Source organism: Stegostoma tigrinum, chromosome 7, assembly GCF_030684315.1.
Source record: "Stegostoma tigrinum isolate sSteTig4 chromosome 7, sSteTig4.hap1, whole genome shotgun sequence".
NCBI classification, from domain to species: Eukaryota; Metazoa; Chordata; class Chondrichthyes; order Orectolobiformes; family Stegostomatidae; genus Stegostoma; species Stegostoma tigrinum.
In genome coordinates, this window is record NC_081360.1 from 62,941,437 (window position 1) to 62,959,202 (window position 17,766).

At 43.6% G+C, this 17,766-nt stretch overlaps 1 protein-coding gene across 4 annotated transcripts in view; it reads right to left on the reverse strand.

Annotated features, from left to right (window-relative positions):
• The window catches only part of cobll1b (cordon-bleu WH2 repeat protein-like 1b), a 169,081-nt gene that overhangs the window by 137,869 nt on the left and 13,446 nt on the right, over positions 1-17,766 (reverse strand). The window lies entirely within an intron of this gene.

A 17,766-nucleotide genomic window follows, 5' to 3' on the forward strand; every position in this document is an offset into this window, starting at 1 on the left:
GAAATACAAAACCATGTGCATCATTTCTATACTACTCCCAGACAAACAGAAAGGCTGAAGTAGCAGGAAATAAAGTCAAATGAATCATGACAAAAATCAAACAAATCCAGCACAGACTTGTAAAACATGATCCTAGAGTAGAGAAACACACCTAAGGAAAGGCATTGGTTAAGTCATCCAGTCCAAAGATTAATATCGGGGCACACCCAAAAGTATGCTTCCACAAGTGGAGGAAAGAAAACTTGTGAAGCCATAAGCAGTAACAGGCCTGAGTGACAACTTCCACTTTGATAAAACTGCCATGTTAAGATCAGAGCTGAGCATAGACCATTCAGTCAGAATACACTCTCAAGATAAGTCAGCACAAGTAGCAACTCGGATCTATATTGAGCAAATGACACTTCAATCATATGCAGAGAATATTAACAACCAGATATACCACCACGACCAGAGACATCTTTGCACAACTAAAGAAAGTGCTCCTTCACTACAGGCAACTGATCAGGCAGATACAAATTCACCAATGGCACAGAGTTCAAAACAATGATCAATGCCAGAGATCCACTGTTTCTCAATAACAGAAATGGATCAACCACATTGCAACAGCACTCACCACGCAAACACCATTCACTGGAGGAAAAAAGTCATCAGCTTAGAAACGAGAAAATATCAGATGAACAGTCAACAACAACACACATGCATACCATCTAGACATGTGCAATATGAATGAATACACATGCAATTCATCTTCAGAGTTTGATAGAAATGGAACTAATTACAATTAAAAACAAGTTTGTATTACTGATTTCTTTTTTGTCTATATGTAAGAGTAACTCACATAACTTGTAACTTTAAATGATCATGTTTTTGTATAAGAAGTAAGAGTATAAGAACTAACTTACTGGAGGCTTTCGGTCTCCTGCTCTACTATAAATATTTTGTGTGCAATCAGTGGCAGCCATTCAATACTTGGCATTTGGAACAACTAGGGAACTTCTTTCACCAAAGTTGCAAAACGGACGAGAACCCAATTCTGGAAATCTCTGGTCAAGACAGCTGTAGGTGCATTATTGTGGAATAGCAAGTTATCCAACAAAATAAAAATTCAAATATTAGATTCACTGTGAGAAAGAGAGTTCACAGACACACAGCTACCAAGCAAACGTCAAAAAAAAAATCAGCAGATTCCTGATACAAGGCAGCGCTGGACTGGGCACAGAGATATTAAACATCAAGTTTCTAGTGATCCAGGCATTCCTAAGGGTCCAGAATAAGATAGCAACAGTTGCCTAGTGGATTGGGAAATCTTTCTGACAATCTTTCTTTCATGGATTTACCCATCACATCCTGCCCTCTTCCTCCTCTCCTTGAATTCTACATTCTTGTCTTTTTGTCCCTTATGTATTCACATTCTGTTCAGTCAACCATTGGCGTCTTTACTCTCACAGAGTCAAATTCATCTCTGGAATTTCTTACCCAAAACTTATTCAGTAATAGTCCATGAAGGCACTCCTAAGAATGGATGAGATTTTCTACATTAGAAAGTGCTATACAAATGCAAGCTGTTGGGGTTTGGCCACCCATCACTGAGAAACATGAATCTATTCCAAGTAAAAATGAAAGCAACAAAAACAGCAAGATAAGAGTAAAGACATTATCATAACTAACAAGAACTTTGGCAAGCAAACATATGTAGATATGATCAGTTTAAATTCTAGTTTTTAGTATATTTGTCCAGAAGCATATGACCTAGGAATCTTTTATGGTCTAAACGCAAATACAATCAACAAAGAAACATACATCCTGTAGTTGTGTATGCATCAGGTTGTGAAATACAGAGATAATGTACATAATCCCCATTCTGCTCAGAGGAAGTCACACTCAGGTTGGGTTCGATTCAAAGACCAGTACAAAGAACAAAGAACAATACAGCACAGGAATAGGCCCTTCAAGCCTGCACCAACGCATTTTGCCCTTCCATACTAAAAATGTCTTCACTTACAGGCTCTGTATCCCTCTATTCCATTCTTATTCATGCATTTGTCCAAGTGTTTCTTGAAAGCTGCTATTGTGTCTGCTTCCACAACCTCCTCTGGCAGCACATTCCAGGCACTCACCGCCCTTTGTGTGAAAAACCTGCCTCCCACATCTCTTTTAAACTACCCTCCCTCCCAAAACCTTGATCCTATGCCAACTCATTACTGACCCCTCCAACCTGGGAAAAAGCCTCATACTTTCCACTCTATCTATGCCCTTCATAATCTCTCAAATTTTACCCCTCAACCTCCTGTGTTCCAGTGAAAACAAACCCTGTCTATCCAATCTTTCCCCATCTAAAATCCCCCATACCAGGTAACATCATGGTAAACCTTTTCTATACCCTCTCCAAAGCATCCACATCCTTCTGATGACAAGAACAGTACGCAATATTCCAAGTGTGGCCTAACTGAAGTTCTAAAAACCACAGCATAATTTGTCTAACCTTATACTCAATGCCCCTTCCGTTGAAGCAAGCATGCCATAAGCCTTTTTTTAACCACCTTATCTACCTGCGCTGCCACCTTCAGTGATCTGTGGACCTGCACAATCTGATCCCTTAGCATATCAATACTCCCAAGGGCTCTGTTCTGTATTCTAACTCATCTCTTGCGTAAGACAGTTTCAAATTTTCACCTTTTTTTTAAAATGAAGAACCATGCCCTAACTTCTCTCATGAATGATTTGGCTCTGATTTATGGTTATGTCACTAAGTCGAGACTTCTCAACCAACAGAAAAAGCAAGGTTCTGAAGAAGGGTCACTGTACCCAAAATATTAACTCTGCTTTCTCTCCAAAATGCTGCTTGGCCTGCTGAGATTTTCCAGCAATTACTGATTTTGCTTTAGAAAGAAGAATTCTATCAATTCCTGTCAAGAATCTAAAATTCTGAATCCAATCACCCATTAACTATTTCTATTCCAAAGAACGCAATATAGTTTATGTAATATCTTAACTTTGTAATTTAACTTTATATTTCAGTCTTTTTAAAACCTAGATCTTCAGAGAGTCCAGAACTGTACACACTACTCTAGACGTGATCTAAGCAGTGCTTTGTGTAGCTATCCCAGAATGTCCTACCCTCTGTATTCTAGTCCTTCCATTACAAAGGCCAACACTTTATTAGAGACTATTTTCTGTGTATGTTGCCAGCACCACTCACATGAAGCAAAGGTCATTTTTTCCTATCTACTAAACATTACAAATCACCTTACAAAGGTCGACTAATACTTGATTTTCAAATATTTACCATCTGATGAAAGAAACATCAATGACAGGAAAAAAGAATATGTCCTTAATCTGAGAAATGGGGAAATGAAAGAGTTTAGGCTTTATTACTTTTCCTGAAGTATCAAATAACTTAAGCAGAGGAGAATAAATGAACACTTTTCTAGATTAATTACACATATCTGGACAGTCACTTATATATCTTTTCAAAACAATGGAAAAAAAAAGTAGGGCTTGAAAACAAAGATTTTCAAGCTACCTCTTCTAACAATAATTTGTATTTTCAGGTATTACAAAACAGCCTGCACTGTTCTATGATCCTCAAGAAAAGAAGAGATTAAGTGCACTCCTTCAAATCCAGTCAATAACATTCTTCAAATTTAAACATATTTCATACCCCATGGGTCAGAAAACTGAAAATCTATTCTCCAAAATCTCTGCTCATTCCATACGTTAAACAGTATTAAGTGCCCAATCATCAATCTATTAGCCCAGGAAAAGATTTGCGATAAAAAAACTACCCATAAGAATTCTGCTGCTCTGCACATAATCAAGATTCGATCGCTCAGGTAAGCCCACCTCTTCGATAGCGAGTTCAAATGATTACATGTGCCTTAAACCTCAACTCCAAAATATATACTCTCTTTGATGGAATAATGGGAATGATATTTTTGTCCAAAAAAAATGAGGAGGCGGCTGCTTACATATGAAATCTAGGCCCTATGCCAAGTCCAGAGCCCAGTATGAAATTTCAAAAATAAATACACATCACATTCACCACACATACTGTGCCGGCAAGTACTAGTGAGCAGTCTGGGCCATTTTGGGAAAGAGGTTTTCTGGGGCTAGGAGAAGTAGCAATGTTTCTCCTGCTGCCACTCAGAAGAAAAATACAGCCCATTGCTAGCTGTTGGTTAGCACCACCAACTAATGCGCTCGCTCTCCACAAACTGATCGCTCAATCCCTATAACCACCACTCCTCCATCTCTGCCTGTCTCTCTGTCAACTTGCTCATGAATCTTCTATATTTATTCTTGGTGAATACAACAACAGGCATAGAATGAAAGGTCCAGTGAAAAAGAGAATCAAAGTTTTCCTTCGTTATGTCAGCATCACAACATTTACAGTTTATAGTCACTGTAATTCTTTCACGTCAGTTTTTACCCAAATTTTTCCAGTCTCCGGATTTTTGAAGAGAAGGCACACAATTAAGGGTGCACACTAGGACCTGACAGATGACCTGGCACACTAGTAACATGGTAACTGTCCAGGTAGTTTGTACTTCAAATGCTCCCCAAGTTCTTCTGTGACTACCTCAGACTCTCAGATTGAGTCGCAGACTTGGGGCAATTGTGTGTCCTTATCTGGACAACTACGGAGGAAATAATTCAGAAGGGCTCGACAAATCTGCCACTATGGTGAGGGAGACAGAAATAGTTGTATGAAAGAAAGGAACAAACTCAGTCACCAGCTTTCAGCAAGCTTAAACACCTCTTGATTACTTTGTGAAATAATGTAACATGGGAGTTTATTTAATATAAAATATTTTGACAGCTTATTACAGAGGAAATCAAACTGGCAGCACAACAAAAATAATTTGGAACTGAAGCCACAAGATAGTATGCGCAAAGTCTTAAAACCGTAACAGCATTTCAACAGATCGTCAGGGATGTGGGTTTTGTCGTCATGATCATAGAAAAATTTCTTTTTCATCTTTGCATAATAAATATGTAGCAGAGTATTTTACCACACACCTGGAATCAAACTGGCATCAAAACAAATGAAAGAATTGCCCAAAACATTTTTTATGCAGCAGTTAAAAATCAATCCTTGAAGAACATTAATTATCTCAATTATGTATTGTTAAAATTAGCTTAACTTTCAGCAATACAACAAATATTTCAGTCATGCTTTGACACCACGTTTTCTATAAAAACACCGAAAAACTTACTAGCTAGAAAACACCAAAAGAATATTTTAAAAGACGCCACATCCAATGATTTGAAATCAGTGTCAAAGATGGGCAAATATTTTCATCACCGTCTCTACAATATTTAAAACTCACTGAAATGGATACATTCTGTCTGCAAAGCCTCACCTCACACAATCACTTTGAAGGAGTGTTAATGGGAACACAGTCTCCTCTACCACTTGAGGAGCATCCAGACAATCAGCTCAATGGAGCCAAATCATTAGTCAAGACCAGTTGTACAATGGAACTCTGTCTGGGAAAAGGATTTTGTCCAGATGCAATCAAATCATATGGATTATGCACATTGGTTACCACAGATCATGGATTCTATCAGATGGAAAGAGGTCTTGTGATAAGCCAGCTCCCCACCGCTGTATTTAAGGCCCTGTTTTCTCTTCAGACCAGGAAAATCAAATGAGATAATGAAAACTTGCTTGTTTTCTCTCTCTCTCCCTCCTCACTCAGCCCAAGTTTTCTACCCCATCTGCTGATTTTGACAATCAGGCAACCAGTTTTGACAATGCTACAGGCAGAATTTTTAAAAGAATTCAATTCAGCTCCGAGAGGTGTGTATACACGCGAGAGAGACAGAAAGCATGCAAAACAAGAAAGACAGGAAACCTACAGGTTAACTACAATAAATTTTATTTTCATTTATCTTGAAAAACACAAAGGAACCAGACTGTTGTGGTCTTTTTGAGTCACAGCATATAAACATTTAAACAATCTGATGAATGGGCAAACACCTCTTTCATCAGAACAGTTTTTAAAAAGCTGAGTGAGAAGGGACGGGATCCTTCATACAACCTCCTCACTTCATCATAATAGTAGGCTGTAATTTTTATATCTAATTTTGGTATCCAAATAGAAACCACTCGTGATCAAACTTGCTTTTTCCACGTTATATTAGTATATTAGGAATACCGTTGAAGTTATATACAATGTAATGTTTTACATAATTAAAAAAACAACTGTACTTTAGATTAAGCAGCATAACCAAATAAAGAGTTTGTATATTTTCACTGTTACATGGGATGCAGGCATTGCTAACTGCTTTATCCTGGAAGGTGGGAAGCTTGAGTATTGTTAGAGCTGCACCTATCCAGGCAACTGGGGAGTATTCCATCACACGCCTGCCTTGGTTAATAAAGTGTGAAGCTGGATGAACACAGCAGGCCAAGCAGCATCTCAGGAGCACAAAAGCTGACGTTTCGGGCCTAGACCCTTCATCAGAGAGGGGGATGGGGAGAGGGCTCTGAAATAAATAGGGAGAGAGGGGGAGGCGGACCGAAGTTGGAGAGAAAAGAAGATAGGTGGAGAGGAGAGTATAGGTGGGGAGGTAGGGAGGGGATAGGTCAGTCCAGCGAAGACAGACAGGTCAAGGAGGTGGGATGAGGTTAGTAGGTAGGAGATGGAGGTGCGGCTTGGGGTGGGTGAGAGGAAGAACAGGTTAGGGAGGCACAGACAGGCTGGGCTGGTTTTGGGATGCAGTGGGGGGAAGGGAAGAGCTGGGCTGGTTGTGTGGTGCAGTGGGGGGAGGGGACGAACTGGGCTGGTTTTGGGATGTGGTGGGGGAAGGGGAGATTTTGAAGCTGGTGAAGTCGACATTGATTCCATTGGGCTGCAGGGTTCCCAAGCGGAATATGAGTTGCTGTTCCTGCAACCTTCGGGTAGCATGCTTGTGGCACTGCAGGAGGCCCATGATGGACACGTCATCTAAAGAATGGGAGGGGGAGTTGAAATGGTTTGCGACTGGGAGGTGCAGTTGTTTATTGCGAACCGAGCGGAGGTGTTCTGCAAAGCGATCCCCAAGCCTCCGCTTGGTTTCCCCAATGTAGAGGGAGCCACAGCGGGTACAATGGGCACAGTATACCACATTGGCAGATGTGCAGGTGAACCTCTGCTTAACATGGAAACTCATCTTGGGGCCTGGAATAGGGGTGAGGGACGAGGTGTGGGAGCAAGTGTAGCATTTCTTGCGGTTGCAGGGGAAGGTGCCAGGTTTGATGGGGTTGGAGGGCAGTGTGGAGCGAACAAGGGAGTCACGGAGAGAGTGGTCTCTCCGGAAAGCAAACAAGGGTGGGGATGGAAAAATGTCTTGGGTGGTGGGGTCAGATTGTAGATGGCAGAAGTGTCGGAGGATGATACATTGTATCCGGATGTTGGTGGGGTGGTGTGTGAGAATGAGGGGGATCCTCTTAGGGCGGTTGTGGCGGGGGCAGGGTGTGAGGGATGTGTTGCGGGAAATGCAGGAGACGCGGTCAAGGGCGTTCTCGACCACTGTGGGGGGCAAGTTGCGGTCCTTGAATAACTTGGACATCTGGGACGTGCGGGAGTGGAATGCCTCATCGTGGGAGCAGATGCGGTGGAGGCGGAGGAATTGGGAATAGGGGATGGAATTTTTGCAGGAGGGTTGTTGGGAGGAGGTGTATTCTAGGTAGCTGTGGGAGTCGGTGGGCTTGAAATGGACATCAGTTACAAGCTGGTTGCCTGAGATGGAGACTGAGAGGTCCAGGAAGGTGAGGGATGTGCTGGAGATGGCCCAGGTGAACTGAAGGTTGGGGTGGAAGGTGTTGGTGAAGTGGATGAACTATTCGAGCTCCTCTGGGGAGCAAGAGGCGGCACCGATACAGTCATCAATGTAACGGAGGAAGAGGTGGGGTTTGGGGCCTGTGTAGGTGCAGAAGAGGGACTGTTCCACGTAACCTAAAGGGGGTGGCCATGGGCCATCCCCACCCTTGTCTGCTTTCCGGAGAGACCACTCTCTCCACGACTCCCTTGTTCGCTCCACACTGCCCTCCAACCCCACCACACCCGGCACCTTCCCCTGCAACCGCAAGAAATGCTACACTTGACCCCATACCTCCTCCCTCACCCCTATTCCAGGCCCCAAGATGACTTGCCATATTAAGCAGAGGTTCACCTGCATATCTGCCAAAGTGGTATACTGCATCCATTGTATCCGGTGTGGCTTCCTCTACATTGGGGAAACCAAGCGGAGGCTTGGGGATCGCTTTGCAGAACACCTCCGCTCGGTTCGCAGTAAACAACTGCACCTCCCAGTCGCGAACCATTTTAACTCCCCCTCCCATTCTTGAGATGACATGTCCATCATGGGCCTCCTGCAGTGCCACAATGATGCCACCTGAAGGTTGCAGGAACAGCAACTCATATTCCGCTTGGGAACCCTGCAGCCCAATGGAATCAATGTCGACTTCACCAGCTTCAAAATCTCCCCTTCCCCCACCACATCCCAAAACCAGCCCAGTTCGTCCCCTGCCCCCACTGCATCCCAAAACCAGCCCAGCCTGTCTCTGCCTCCCTAACCTGTTCTTCCTGTCATCAATCCCTTCCTCCCACCTCAAGCCACACTTCCATTTCCTACCTACTCACCTCATCCCACCTCCTTGACCTGTCCGTCTTCCCTGGGCTGACCTATCCCCTCCCTACCTCCCCACCTATACCCTCTCCACCTATCTTCTTTTCTCTCCATCTTCGGTCCGCCTCCCCCTCTCCCTATTTATTCCAGAACCCTCACCCCATCCCCCTCTCTGATGAAGGGTCTCGGCCCAAAACGTCAGCTTTTGTGCTCCTGAGATGCTGCTCGGCCTGCTGTGTTCATCCAGCTCCACACTTTATTATCTTGGATTCTCCAGCATCTGCAGTTCCCATTATCACTCACACTCCTGACTTGTGCCTTGTCAATAGTTTGGGAAGGCTTTGGGAAGTCAGAAAGTGAGAGATATTCACTGCTGTATTCTAAGCCTCTGGGTTGCTTGTGTAGTCACTGTATTTATAACGCAGAGTCCAGTTGAGTTTCTAGTAGGGGATTCAGTGACGGCACACCACTGATTGTCAAGGAATGGCAGTTGAATTTTCTGTTATTGGTGATGGCCATAACTGAGAATTTGAGTGGCACAAATGTTATTCGCAGCTTATTAGCCCAAGCCTGGGTATAGCCGAGATTGCATTTGAATAAGGACTACCTCAGTATCTGAGGAGTGGCATATAGTGCTGAACATTCGGAACATTCAACGATGATTGCAGACTTCTGAATTTTTGGTAGAGAGGAAGTCATTAATGAAGCAGCTGAAGATGGCTGGATCTCAGACATTACTCTGGCGACCTTCTGTGGGGATATCCTGAAGTTGAGATGACACTTCCAACAACCACACCCATCTTCCTATATGCTAGTTATGACTCCAACCAGCACAGTTTGCCCCATGATACCCACTAATTCCAGTTTTACTAGGATTCCTTGATTCACGTTAAGAGCTGTCACTCTAATCTCACCTCTGGAGTTCAGCTCTTTTGTCCATGACTGTCATAATGACAGTTGCTGAAAGGCTCAGGTGGAATTAAACTTCTTGTCAGAGCATGATATTGATGAGTAGGTGCTGCTTGATAGCACTGCTACAGCACTTTCTACCACTTTACTGATGATCAACAGTAGACTAATGGGGCAGTAACTGGCTGGTTGGATTTAGCCTGCTTTCTGTTTATAGGATGTAGCTGGGCAAGTTTCCACATTAATCGGTGAGATGCCAGTGTTGTAACTTTTCTGGAACGGTTTGGTGAGGGGAGCAGCAGGTTCTGGAGAACAAGTCTTCAGTTCTACTGCTGGAACACTGTCAGTGCTCATATCCTCTGCAATATTCAGTGCCTCCAACTGTTTCTTGATGTCACACAGAGTGAATGAAATAGGCTGAAGAGTAGTATCTGTCATGCTGGGGACTACTGGAGGGGGCCGAAATGGATCATACACTCGGCACTTCTGGCTGAAGACTGCTGAGAAAGTTTCAGCCTGATTTTTTTACGCTGATGTGCTATGCTCTGCCATTATTAAACTTCCTCCTCCTCCTCCTCCTCCTCCTGTGAGCTGTTCGATTCTTCACCACCATTCATGACTGGATATGGCAGCACCACAGTGCTTAGATTGTGGGACATGCTTATCTTTGTCGATTACTTGCTGCCTATGCTATTTGACATACAAGTAGTCCTGTCTGTAGCTTCACCAGGTTGACAGCGCATCTTTTGAGATATGCCTGGTGCTGCTCCTGGTATGCTCCTCCTGCATTCTCCATTGAACGAAGGTTGATTCCCTGGCTTGACAGCAATGGCTGAGTGGGGGATATGCTGAGCCATGAGGTTGCGGGTCATACTGGAGTACAATTCTGCTGCTGTTCGTAGCCCAGAGTGCCTCAGAGATGCCCAGTCGTATGTTGCTAGATCTGTGCGAAGACTGTCCCAGTCAGCACAGTGATAGTGCCACACAACACAGTGGAGAATATTCTCAATGGGAAGACAGGACTTTGTCTCCCCAAGGACGGTGCGGTGATCACTCTTACTGATACAGTGATGAACAGATGCACCTGCAGCTGGCAGATTGGTAAGACTGAGGTCAAGCATGTTTTTCCCTCTTGTTGATTCTCTCACCACCTGCTGCAGACCCAGTCTAGCAGCAATATCCTTTAGGACCTGACCAACTGGATCACAGTACTGCCGCTGAGCCACTCTTGGTAGTGGACATTGAAGTCCCCCGCCCAAAGTATATCTGTACCCTTGCCATCCTAAGTGTTTTTTCCGAGTGTTGTTCAACATGGAGGAGGACAAATTCATCTGCCAAGGTGGGGATGGTACATGAAAACGAGTAGGAGTTTTACTTGCGCATGTTTGGCTTGATGCCATGTAACTTCATGGAGTCGAGAGTCAATGTTCAAGATTCCCAGGGCAACTTCCTCATAACTGCATATCACTGTGCCATGACCTCTGCTGCACCTGTTCTGCTGATCGGGAATGACATATCCAGACTTGGTAATGGTAGTGTCTGGAATATCGTGTCTAAGGTATAATTCTGTGAGCATGTCTACGTCAGGCTACTGTCTGACTAGTCAGTGAGCTAGCCCCCAGATGTTAGTAAGAAGGGCACTGCAGGGTCAACAGGGCTGTTTCTGCTGTTGTCTCTTCCAGTGTTTAGCTCGACACCAGGTGGTCCATCCGGTTTCATTTCTTTATTGAAATTTCCTAGCAACTGATACAACTGAGTGGCTTGCTGGGCCATTTCAGAGGGCAGCTGTAAGTCAACCACTTTGCTGAGAGTCTGGAGTCACATGTAGGCCAGATCAGGTGAGGGTGACAGATTTCCTTCCCTGAAGGACATTAGTGAACCAGACGGCAAGTGGTTTAATGGTCATAATTTGATTCTTAATTTGGTTTTTCTTTCCCAAATCCATGTTCCTTGAACATTAGTTGAGGTCCTGGATAAAACAATCCCCAGCAGCCAAGTGGACTCAGCTATAGATGGTAGTCCAAACGTTCCAGATTTCCAAAATGAGGTAGAAAAACAGAGTTGGGGCAAGACAAAATTCCAATTCATATCCTTCAAAAGGCAATAAAAGCTCATGTTATCCATTATTCCTTCCCAGTGTCTGGTTGTATAAACCCCTCTTGAAAGTTCCCAATTTGTTCACCATTCCTGGTACACCAACCTGTGATATCATCATCAAGTAAAATTTGATTTCGGGCATAAACACTATCTGGTCAATGCATGTCTTGCTAGTTCTTCTCTTAACTGCGCTTCTCATTTTACACAAAAACATGGGTGCCATTCTAATAGGAAGTTATGTACAACAGTGTCTTTAACAGATCTAATAGTATTCCAAAAATGAATGAAATCAATAGGGGCCAGAAGATTTATTTTTCAGCCTCAGGTGTGGCCTTTGACATCTCCTACTCCAGCTCAATCACTGTGACATGGAGAGGTCACCTTTGCAGTGCTCCCATTCCCCACTCTCGACAGATGTTCACACCAACGCAAGATCCCAGCAATGTCCTCATTATTCATATCATTAGTCATTTTACTGTCATTCTTGCTTACTCACTAATGCCAATTTTCAACTCCCTCTGGCAAGTTGACCAGGAGGTGCGAAAGCATCAAGGAGCCGACCTGACGCTCTGATCATACGTCCAGTCAGCCTTCAGATCTGCAGCTGCAGTATTCGAGGATTCTGCCCTTTGTATCCAAATCAATTTTCCTCACTCCATCAAAATAACTAAAAAGAGATCAATTGCTTTTTCATCCCACTGCAGTTTTCAGGATTTTTTTTTAATTGTTACAGCTGCTTAAGCAAATACTGCCGTGCTTTACAATAATTCATTACATCTGAAATGCTTTTGTGACATTTCTAAAGTGACATGTTTGGGTCAAATATAACTCTGAGTATTTCTTAATTCCCTTTCTAACTTTTTCTACTGACTTTTAATACTTCCAAGATCAGAAAGTGTACCATTTCACAGAATCAATTTCTGATTCTCTACATCTGTAGTTCCATAAACACATTTTCCATTCTAATTATAATCAAATAAGTTTAGAATTCAGATTTCATGAAACATATTTGACGCATTCTAGATGCTGGAAAGTCACTTAAATAAACACTGAAATATGACAATAGACTCCTCTCCAAGATATACATATTATGTCATACATTTCTGAAAATGTAGCTCCAAACCAAATTTCCACTTAATAAAACAGAAGATTCACAAAACTTTGTTAACTTACATGGACAAACAATCACTGCTAAAATCAATTGTTGTAAATACCACCCTGGGGAGAAAAATGCTACTTTCAACCTCCTACAAGTTGAAACGAGTCCTGGTGCAAAAGACAAAGTTATCCAACTGGAATGGAATGACTTAGCAAAATTCGAACATTGCTAAAATTGTACCATGGCCGATGCTAAAACTTTATTTAATACATTGGCATATCAGAATCTCTGATCAAGTGAATGCAAATTTGAGGGCGTTAATTAGTCGGAATTTGTCCACATTACCTTTCTGATTGCAAGTTAAATCAATTAAAACACCATGTGCAGACGAATGATCCAAAATGCAACCTTTGAATATTTTTAATCTAAACATTCATCTTATTTTTCTTCGGCTTTTTAACTTGGCTTATGACCAAGTTTTCTTTTAAAGACAAAAAAAGGGAATAGTTAAAAAAAGCCTAAGTCACCATAATTTAGAAGATCTTATGGTCACCCACGTTTTAATAGAGATTAGTGATGTTTCATGTTCAATTTTTAATTGATAATTTAAGACAACAACTCATTAATCCTAGTGCTTATTCTCCACACAAGATGTTAAAAAGGTGATTTTGGACTCTACTCACAATGTTGAACTGAAAAGAAATGTACACGCTTTATTGATTTAGGCACACTTTAAGGCACCAGGTATCAAAGACAAGCTTTCAAAATATTGACAACAAAATTCAATCAATTAACAGAGATAATGGGAACTGCAGATGCTGGAGAATTCCAAGATAATAAAATGTGAGGCTGGATGAACACAGCAGGCCAAGCAGCATCTCAGGAGCACAAAAGCTGATGTTTTTGACACCATTAGGCTGCAGGGTTCCCAGGCGGAATATGATTATGATATGATATCATATTCCGCCTGGGAACCCTGCAGCCTAATGGTATCAATGTGGACTTCACCAGTTTCAAAATCTCCCCTTCCCCAACTGCATCCCTAAAGGGTCTAGGCCCAAAACGTCAGCTTTTGTGCTCCTGAGATGCTGCTGGGCCTGCTGTGTTCGTCCAGCCTCACATTTTGTTGTCTTGGATTCTCCAGCATCTGCAGTTCCCATCATCTCTGCATCCCTAAACCAGCCCAGTTCGTCCCCTCCCCCCACTGCACCACACAACCAGCCCAGCTCTTCCCCTCTACTCACTGCATCCCAAAACCAGTCCAACCTGTCTCTGCCTCCCTAACATGTTCTTCCTCCCACCCATCCCTTCCTCCCACCCCAAGCCGCACCCCCAGCTACCTACTAACCTCATCCCACCTCCTTGACCTGTCCGTCTTCCCTGGACTGACCTATCCCCTCCCTACCTCCCCACCTATACTCTCTCCACCTATCTTCTTTACTCTCCATCTTCGGTCCGCCTCCCCCTCTCTCCCTATTTATTCCAGAACCCTCACCCCATCCCCCTCTCTGATGAAGGGTCTAGGCCTGAAACATCAGCTTTTGTGCTCCTGAGATGCTGCTTGGCCTGCTGTGTTCATCCAGCCTCACATTTTATTATCCTGGAATTCTCCAACATCTGCAGTTCCCATTATCTATGTAAAATAGATTGTTAGTTTCAGATACTTTTTTTCAACTTGTATAATCAATATTTAAAAGTAGAAACATTCAAAATTACCAATAAACTAAATCTGACACATATGCATAAAATGGAGTTCTATAAATGTCCTGACACACACTTGCCTGCAGCAATTATGTATTCTTAGCTTTAAATTTCACTACATATTTTAGTTAAATACATAATTCTGTATTGGAAATTCTATATAGAAATTCTGTTTTTATTTTAAACGAATTGGGTTTGTCAGATTTCTCTTAGTTTCACAGAGATCTGTTAATTTGTAATTAAACACTTCAGAAAAAGCATTCTTGCCTGATCACAAACTTAAAGAATTTGGATCATCACCTCAACTATTCCTTTCCCAAATTCATTTACCTATTCAACCCCTCCACAAAGCTGCATACCTTGCTGCAGTTTCCAAACCAATGCTACTCAGTTCACAGACCTTGCTCCTTGCTAGTATTATGATACTATCGTGCCACTTGCATGGAAGCATCACACCAGTGACAAGACAAGCTTGCTGATAAGCAGGAAGGTTTCACTGTACCGTGGGGGGGGGATGGATGCAATATAAATCTATTATTAAAACTGAAGCATTATTTGTTATAGAAAAATTGCCTTGTTATTTTGATGGCCAAGTTAAATTGAAGGACTCTCAATGTGAATTTTAAGCAGAGATAGCACTTGCATTTGAGAAGCAGCATGGATGATCATAGCTCTTTAGAAAATCTGCGAACCATTCAATCTTGATCCTTTAATTTGATATCTATCCCTTAAGTCCTGCAACTACATCTCATCATCTTTCCACAGTTATTTTCCATGCCCCTATTATTTAATGAGAACCCTAAAGTGTAACCGTGGTGAGGGGACAAACTATCGCAGAACTGAAAGGTGTCCTTTGCGACAAGCATTGTTGTCTAACAATGATAGCAAATATCTAATTTATTGATTCCAATTTTATTAAAATATCTCAGTGATATTCAAATCTGTAATCTGCACTTTGCAGACTACCAGCAGATTTGATCGAAAGTTCAACCTTAAAACACGCAGTAAACTTCAACAAAACCAGTAATTGCTGGAAAAACTCAGAAGATCTGGCAGCATCTGTAGAGAGAAAACAGATGAAAAGTTTTGGGTCCAGTGAATCTCCTTCAAAACTAGCAGTTGTCATGAAAAGGTAGCATACATGCTGCAGATGGGGGAAAGGTTGGGGGGAGGGCGTCACTGGTTTAAGGAATAAGCAATAGGTGGAGACAGTGCCCAGGGACAGAAAGGCAAAGGGATGGATAACGGCGAGCCAGGGAGAAAGAAAAGCTGTAAATAGAAACTCTTAGTAGGTGAAAATGAATTGGCTAGCAGCCCTTGAGAGTGACAGGGACTAGGGTGTGGAGATGAGAAGCAGATATGGAAGGTAGTACTCACGTTCTAAAACTCAATACTGTGCCCTGAAGGCTGCAGTGTCCCCATGCAAAAAATGAGATGCTGCTCTTCCAGCTTGTGCTAAGCCTTACGGAAGCACTGCAGCAGACCCAAGTCAGAAATATTAGCCAAGGACCATGGTGTTGAGTTGAAATGGTGGGCAACTGGGTCTCAGGGTCATGTTTATGGACAGAACATAGATGTTCCACATCGCGGTCACCAGTCTCCATTTTGTCACCCCAATATAGAGGAGACAACATTGACAGCAGTGAGTACATTATACTAGATTAAGTGAAGTGCAGGTAAATTGCTGCTTCACCTGGAAGGTATACCTGGAGCCTTGCGTGGGTGAGGGGGAGGAGGTAAATGGGCAAGTGTTACAACTTCCGCAATATCAAAGGAAGATGCCGGGAGGGGAGGAGTGTACGAGGATGTTCCAGAGAAAACGGTCCCTACAAAATGTTGACAAGGGAGGGGAGGGAAATGGTGACAGCATCCCTCTGGAGGTGGTGAAAATGACGGCTTACGATCCTTTGGATGCAGACACCAGTGGGGTTAGTGAGGGCCAGGGGATTCTCTCTCTGTTGTGAGAGGGAACAGTGGAGGTGAGGGCCAAAGTGCAGGAAACTGGGTCAGACCCAGATGAGGGCCCAGTTAACCACCGTGCTGTAGAATCCTCGGATGAGGGAAAAGAAAAGAGAGCACCCCCACTCCCCCTACAGAAGCTGGCAGCATCAGAAGAGATGCAATGGAGGTGGGAGGAACTGGGTACAGTAGAATGCAGGTCTTTACAGGAAGAGGGGTAAGAGGGTATATAGTCCAGGTAAATGTGGGAGTTGGTGGGTTTGTACTAAATATCAGTGACCAGCCTATTCCCAGAAATGAAAACAGAGATGTCGAGGAAAGGGAGGGAGGCTGAGAGATGGACCAGGTTAGGGTGACAACAGGCTGGAAACTGGAAGCAAAATTGGCATTTATTTCCAATTCTGGTTGAGGGCTGAAATAAACACTGATGGCATTGATTTACCAGGGAAAAGGCTGTGGAGAGGGACCCAAGTAGGATTGAAACACATTCCACATGCACGATACATAGCCAGGCATAACTGGGGCCCATGCAGGTAACCATGATCACACATTTGATCTAAAGAAAGCGAGAAGTGTTTTTGTGAGAGATAATGGGAACTGCAGATGCTGGAGAATTCCAAGATAACAAAATGTGAGGCTGGATGAACACAGCAGGCCAAGCAGCATCTCAGGAGCACAAAAGCTGACGTTTCGGGCCTAGACCCTTCATCAGAGACGGGGATGGGGAGAGGGAACTGGAATAAATAAGGAGAGAGGGGGAGGCGGACCGAAGATGGAGAGTAAAGAAGATAGGTGGAGAGAGTGTAGGTGGGGAGGTAGGGAGGGGATAGGTCAGTCCAGGGAAGACGGACAGGTCAAGGAGGTGGGATGAGGTTAGTAGGTAGCTGGGGGTGCGGCTTGGGGGGGGAGGAAGGGATGGGTGAGAGGAAGAGCCGGTTAGGGAGGCAGAGACAGGTTGGACTGGTTTTGGGATGCAGTGGGTGGGGGGGGGGGGGGGGAGAAGAGCTGGGCTGGTTGTGTGGTGCAGTGGGGGGAGGGGACGAACTGGGCTGGTTTAGGGATGCAGTAGGGGAAGGGGAGATTTTGAAACTGGTGAAGTCCACATTGCAGCCATATGGCTGCAGGGTTCCCAGGCGGAATATGAGTTGCTGTTCCTGCAACCTTCGGGTGGCATCATTGTGGCACTGCAGGAGGCCCATGATGGACATGTCATCTAGAGAATGGGAGGGGGAGTGGAAATGGTTTGCGACTGGGAGGTGCAGTTGTTTGTTGCGAACTGAGCGGAGGTGTTCTGCAAAGCGGTCCCCAAGCCTCCGCTTGGTTTCCCCAACGTAGAGGAAGCCGCACCGGGTACAGTGGATGCAGTATACCACACTGGCAGATGT